Source organism: Branchiostoma belcheri, unplaced genomic scaffold (genome assembly GCF_001625305.1).
Source record: "Branchiostoma belcheri isolate BF01 breed outbred unplaced genomic scaffold, Haploidv18h27 scaffold74, whole genome shotgun sequence".
NCBI classification, from domain to species: domain Eukaryota; kingdom Metazoa; phylum Chordata; class Leptocardii; order Amphioxiformes; family Branchiostomatidae; genus Branchiostoma; species Branchiostoma belcheri.
Window position 1 is genome coordinate 1,480,585 of NW_017804398.1, and position 7,093 is coordinate 1,487,677.

The 7,093-nt window shown below is 46.5% G+C and overlaps 1 protein-coding gene across 9 annotated transcripts in view; it reads left to right on the plus strand.

Moving 5' to 3' along the window:
- Positions 1 to 7,093, plus strand: part of LOC109485268 (fibroblast growth factor receptor 2-like) — an 80,975-nt gene that overhangs the window by 32,188 nt on the left and 41,694 nt on the right. For 6 of the 9 annotated variants that reach the window (XM_019788756.1, XM_019788746.1, XM_019788758.1 and 3 more), the window contains exon 1: positions 462 to 655. The exons of 2 other annotated variants lie outside the window; for them this stretch is intronic. The gene's annotated coding sequence lies outside the window, so the exon portion shown is untranslated. Of the gene's footprint in view, positions 1 to 461; positions 841 to 7,093 lie in introns of those variants that run through there. One more of the 9 variants, XM_019788750.1, reaches the window with a different exon arrangement.

Below are 7,093 nucleotides of genomic sequence, written 5' to 3' on the forward strand. Positions count from 1 at the left end.
CCTTTCTTTGAAAACTGCTGTGTCCTGTGCACATGGGGGCTTGTCCTTTGGTGTGATGGCTTATATACAGGCTTCTGTCTAAGCGTGCTTCACCTGTTTCCCCCATATTTTGCAGCTTTCCTTGATCTTCAAAGTCAAGGGTAACGCAGCTGAACTTCCTTCCTCCGTTTACCTCTTAAAAACAATGATGGACCGAGCAACTTTCTTGTTGAGAAGAAATCATTTCCAGGCGTTTTTTGTGTGGCCGTGATGTTGCCTTTTTCTGGCGCCACTTTGATGATAGTTTGATGGGTCAGACAAAATGTTCCAAACCCCAAGACACGCGATGATGAGGCAGGAAATACGGAGAAGTTATGAGTAATCCGGCAACTAGATGAGTCGCGCAACGTGCTGTCTTGGCCGGCGCGCGCAAAATCTCGCTAATGTTATTCATGACGTCAGGAGCTGAAATTGAATGGCGTTGATCACGTGGTCTTAAGCCCCACCGAGTCCCGTTCTGAGTTGGGCCGAGCGCGAGCACAGATTGGAGTTGTACAAATATTCTGCGATTTCGGGCCTTTTACTCCACGGATTTGCGCTGAAAAGTTCTCAAAGTGCACCCAGGACCTCTGCAGAGGCTTCGTGTGTGGAGTTACGCTGGAGTTTGGCCGGATCGGTGAGTTCTGAGTGCGTTTCTTGGGAGGTGGAGGGGAGACGTCTGTGTACTTACTGGGAGCAACAAGTGCATACCACGGCACACTGAAGTTTCTGATTTCATCTCACTTCTGGATCGAGTTTGGGCTCAGGGACGCGTTTACAGCTCCCTTTCGGCCATACTTAACTAGCCAGGAGACTCTAAAAGTAAGTGTTGTCGATGTTAGAAGGTATTATCTCTCGGTGTGGCGTCTGTGGGGATCGGTTTGCTACATTCCTGTCCGGGATGTTTGCAACATGTGTGCGACCTTGGTGCGGTAAATATGGGTGCTCTTTGATTTTGGGATCGGAGCCGCTAGCAGAAATCCGAGCAGAGCCACTCCACGGCTCCCGTTTGCTTCCCAACACGGGGAGCCAGAGTGTCGCCACCGCCGTCCGTGTATAGGAATGTCCTTACCGAAACGAGCTATCGTGAAGTTTGGAAGTTATCGGAGCCGTGTTGTTGTGGGGAGCCATTTTTGATTCGGTTGCGTGCACCCCTCGGCTCCACTTCTTGAGATAATGACCCCTTTGTTTAGGAAATGAATCAAAATGAACTGTGTGTTTGTGTGAGGCGATTTTCCCCTCCGCCCAGTCCTATTCACCATGTTTTTCCTCTGGATTTTGTGGAAAAGTTAGTTGTGCATTGTCTGGAATATTTTTGTCGTGTACGATGTATTTTGACACGATTGACAGCATACTTTGCACTGGATAAATGACTCTTTTGTTGGAAAATGTTCGGTCGGAACTGAAGTAGTTTGTCTCCCGATTTCTCGGTTCCCAGTTGGTGTTCCCGTGGAGAAAACCCCGTGTTTGTCTCATCACAGGCTACCTACACCCTTGTACGGACGATATTTTGTATTGAGGGTTATTTTTGGTGAATCTACGGGACCTTGTGTCGAGTGAAACGGCACACCCCTAGTGTATAAAGTGGAGGGGGCACCCGGCATTGTCTGACCGGCCATTTCGGTCGTGTCAAAATACGATCGAGTTTCAGACGAAATTTTGCTCCCATGGTTTTGAATCGCTGGGGTCACCTTCCCTCCTCTACCAAGGCAAAACCGGGACAGGAGTCCAGAAAACAATGCTGACCTCTAGTGCTCTTGCCTCTCAGTGGAGGTCCCAATGCTGGGTTTTGTCAAGTTCGAGTTAAAGTGTAGTGTTGCATCACCAGGGACCGAGCAAGACTGCATGCGTGTGGGACATGCCTGGCCAAATTTCTTTAGACTTTCTCGCCTAATGAGCATTAAGCAATTTTTCCTCCGAAGGAATCTGAGTTTCTTAGGATAGGTTAGACGTGGAAGAGAGAAATATTTGCACTAACACTGAACAGTAGTTTGAAGTTGCCATGAGCGTAGTAGATTATTTTGCCTCAGACTGTCTAACCCTAAGTACCCATTTTACATCAAAAGAAGTGTTAGTGATTTTGGAAAAAGTCCATGGGAAATAGATGAGGCAAAACATTATCTGGCATTGTTCCCAATGAATGCTGGAGGTTGGGCTGTGGTAAGTTGTCTGCACTTGTTTTTGACAGAATTCTAAATTAGAACAATTGTTATGTTTTTATAAGGTCCCACAGAAATGCAGACAAGGTTTTTCACACTTAGTTTTGTAGTGAAAAGGGTGGATTTAAAATGAAAAGGACAATCATTACCTAATGAAGTGAAGATTGGAAAAATACAGTCATTGTAGCTCATTTTGGGTAGACACTAGTTCACAGAAGTAGAAAAAGAAAGTTATTATAGTAACTTTATTTCAATAATTATCATTTGTATGTCAATTTTTGCAAATTGCAAGTCCAGTTATACCCATTCCTTTTTGCAAATTCTTATGAAAAATGAGGTCTCTGAACAATATTCACAAGAAGACCCTGGCCCAGAATTTTGTAGATACACATACACACACAAGGGACAACAGTTAATTTGTAACAGATACATCTTGCTCTCACCATGGTACTGATTATGTAAAATTTGGTCTGCATAATCCTGATAAACAGGGATGTGTGAAGTTATGATGTGGGAAAATTTCTGATTTTGGTGCAGTGCATGTTGTCAAATCTATTGAGGTTACTGTAGGAGGGAAAGGATGGTTTTCATGTGTTAAATTAATGTTCAAAACAATTCTTTAATACAGTAGTCATATGAGGAAAACATATCTGCGTCATTATGAAATTGCGATGGAGAGTTCACTGCGAAAACCACAAAAATAAAACCATTGAAATAGTTTCATGTACGTCGACAGTGTTTATTATGTGAGCAGTTATGCTGTGTTGAAATGAACACCCCTCATGGCTTGATCAGAATGTATTGTATGCTCAGTATAACTACACCAACATAATAGATCCCCAGAGATTCAGTTTTTCCTGGACAAGGTTTTGTAAAAGCCTGGAAAAACAAGGACATGCCCCCTACTGTATTCGGGGGAAGATGTTGTTTTTCTTCTCTTTTTCTCTTGCAATCTTTGTTATAACAGGATGTTCATGTAACAGTGGGAGTTCGTCTCACTTATCATAACGATGGGAGGGAAATTCATTTTCAGAGAAAGAACGTACAAATCCACAAAAACAATTGTAACACCTTTAAGCCTATTAATCCAAAAGATCTGTTTTAATTTCATTCAAATTTTTTTGCAGTGGTGCTTGTGGGGGGTCGTCTGTACTAATTGAACATGAAAAAAAAGAATGCCATGTGGAAAATCTCCTGGTAGTAAAGGAAAACAAGTGTTGTTAACCCACATGTTTGTCAGTTGTTGATCATGTAAGTTTAGTGCAGTATGTAACTCCAACTTATTAAAAAACACAGGTTTTTATTTTTGTTGGTGCACAACAACACAGCCTACTACAGTACTAGCAACATGTTAGCTGATGTATTCCCACTGACGTCATATTAAAGTTGACCAATCGCGAAATCTCGCGAGAGGTCAACAACCTATGACGTCATCACTCTTCTATCCTTCACTTGTCGCGACCTCATCTGCGCAGCCGGACGTCAGTTTTTAGCTCCTCAGCAGTCGGTTCTCAGCACGCTATGGCGGCGTGCCAGCCTTCCCTCACCGAGCCGAGAAGTCTTCAGGAGTAGTCCGGAGAGAGGCATTGGAGAGACCGGCGATGTTTTAAGCGGTGTTTAGAACGTCTAGGGGTTTGTTTCTTGTGTTTCGTTTGGTTTTGTGGTTCAGTGTTTTTTTTTTTGTGGTAGCCATGTGCCATCCTTTTGTTCTATGGATTTGCATTTCTGTACAGCGGGCGGCGCGGGTGCACATAGTTGTGGCTCGCCAGCACCTGGCACGTTTTTGTGTTCTTTTGTTACGGCGGTAGACTTGTTTTTTATCGTTTTGTGTCGTATTTGAGGTGTGTAACTCTGTGCTTTTTCGAGTTAGGCCTTTAGGCTTCTGCGTCCTCCTCTTCAAGCGGCACCAAGACGGCGAGGTGGACCCGCCGGCAACGTACCAGGGGAAACGGCCATTTCTCCTGGGTCAGACACCAGCTAGCTTTATCGGCGCCACCCGCAGCATCATCCTCGACAAGTTCTTAGAAGACGGCAATACTACGCTTACGGTGAGTTCTACTGTACTTGCGCGTACTGGAGGGACCACCGGCTTCGACCACTTCTACAACAACTTCGGACTACACCGGCCTGGGGCCGCATGTCAGCTACAACGGCCTGGGGCCGTAGCGTAGCTGGGCTACGGTGAGTTTGGGGAGAACCCCACGATCAGCACGCTAGCCTGAGGGACCATCGACATCGACTACCTCTCCAACAATGTAGCTGGGCTACACGCGGCCTGGGGCCGCACGTCCGAGCAAACAACGGCCTGGGGCCATAGCGTAGCTGGGCTACGCCGGTAAGTATGGCAGCCTGGTGGCTGCAGGTCCCCTCTAACTACGGCCTGGGGCCGTCACGTAGCTGGGCTACGCCGGTAAGTATGGTAGCCTGGTGGCTGCAGGTCCCCTCTAACTACGGCCTGGGGCCGTCACGTAGCTGGGCTACGCCGGTAAGTATGGCGGCCGGGGTCCGCATGTCCTTTCTGACTACGGCCTGGGGTCGTGGCGTAGCTGGGCTACGCTGGTAAGTATGGCGGCCTGGGGTCGCATGTCCCCTCTAACTTCGGCCTGGGGCCGTAACGTAGCTGGGCTACGCTGGTAAGTTTGACGGCCTGGGTCTGCGTGTCCCCTCTAACTTCGGCCTGGGGCCGGAATGTAACGTAGCAGGGCTACGCCGGTAGAAGGGTGCCCCGGGACCGAAAAGCCACTCTTAAAACGGTCGGGGAACTGGATCGTAGCTGGGCCATGCGGTTATGTTCGGCAGTTGGAAGCCGCCGATCCTCTCTTCCTGCGGCTTGGCCGTAGCGAAAAAACGCAGCTGTGCTACATGGGTAAGTGTGGCGGTATGAGGTCGCATGTGCACGACGGATAAGGGCCTATCCACAGGTTTGGTTTATTTTAAAGGACATTTTATCTACTGACATCAGTTGCCTTGGTACCAAGCGGAGCCTCGGAACGGTCGACGGAACGAACTGAATCATACGATTTGTGCTCATTACATGTACTACTATTTTGGGGGCGAGTACAAATGTGTTTTTGCCCTTCTGCGATGGGTTGTGATGGGTTCTGATGGGTTTGTTGGTATTCGGGTGTCACCTGTTTTTCCTCTTGATTTTTTCAATCCTAAAGATCAGTTTGTTCTATTTCGTTTTGGACAATTTGGCGGTTTACTCAAAAGCGATTGTTCGTGATGGTTTCTTTTAAAGGCCCAATCTTTCCCTCTCGCGGACCTAGTCGGCCCAACTAAGGACCTTGCCGTCCATCCCTGACGGTCCGGGAAGCGAGCGGGTTCCCACCCTCCAATTTTTCGTCTAGGCTTGAAAGTTTTTTAATGTTTGCGCATTTGTCAGACATTTATTTCTTCCGCAACCCTTCGGAGTGGAGAGATTCTCACTTCGCTACGGACACTGGTACTTGTAATCACGGTTAGCACCACTGGTAAGTGCGTACATTAAGGCGAAAGTCTGTTCTCCGAGGGGTGATTGGAGGGGGGCAACTCCCGCTTCGCCCGGTCCGGTACCCCAAAGGGAAAATGTTTACATCTGAAAAGCTTCACAGCAGGCAAATGGATGAATAAAGACGGTTCAAGGCACCTGGGAGAGGGATAGCGACCCTCACACGCGCTTTGCATTTTTTCAGACAATCTTGCCGCTCTGGTTAACATTTCCGCCCGGGTTATTAAACAGTTCACGAAGAGCTAGCCACTGTTGTGTGTGACCGTTCAATTACGGAAAACAGCGTTGTGTCGTCCCACAGCCATGGAAGGTGACACTCGTCAGTGCCCCAGGATAGGTTAAGGCAACATTCTGCCGACTGAGTACCGTATAATCGTGATCGAAGGAGCTTCTGCGAGACGCATATTACTTCAGGACACAATAAAAGTCAGCATGAACAGCGACAGGGTCTGTGTGAAAACAAAACGACAGCTACAGTATACTGTATGGAGGTAATAAGTGGCAGGAACAGGTATTGGAATGTTTCTATGGTATACAATCAGAAACTATCTGGAAGGCAGGTATACTAAAGCGCTGTTGTAGGACGAGTATTTGAGTCGAGATATGGCATACGTGCTATCTAACGTATTTTAAATAATACGATCAGCGCTATGTGCATTTTCTTGCCGCAAAGCTCTTTGACGTAGGAAGAAGATAACAGACACGCAAACGGTCAGTAAAACTTAGGCACCATGAGCAATTTTCTTCGCACCACGTCCTTCGAGGTTATTACCTGAGCTCGAGCATCAGGGGTAGAGGCATTTTGATAAGTTTAATGGTACAGCTGGAAATTTGATGTTTGATTCACGTTTCAGTAAAGAAAAATCTGTTCGAGGAATTTTCGTTATTTTAATGGTTGTCAATGTAGGGACTATTTAGGGACTGAAATTTTCGACATGTCAGGCAACCGGGAATATGTGGGGTGGCAGTCGACAGTCCAGTTTTCGTGGGCCACCCCACCAACCCCTTCTTTTATGCTGCCGCCTCGTATCGCTTGCATGTTGTTTTATTTTTGTAGTCACATAAATTTATTGACTTAAGGGGAAAAGCACGGGTTGCTTATATGACATTACGAGAAGGTACCCTTACAGCAATTGAAGTTTGAACTGCATCTAAGACTCTACACTTTATAGGTGTAAAAAGTGACGTGGGCCATCGCGGTAGCAGGGAAGATAGGGAACTGATGTTGCGATGCTGTAGCTCTACTATGTTGGAAAGAGATGATAACAGAGAACTTTTTGACGAGAATAAAGTTTACGATGCAGAAGGTAGTATTCGGTTGATTATCTACGATAGCCACACTTAAGTACACAGGTAGAGTAGTCAAAACAGTATAATCGCCTAACAGAGGGTAGCTTAATTGAATGAAACTTAGGATGGAGTAAGA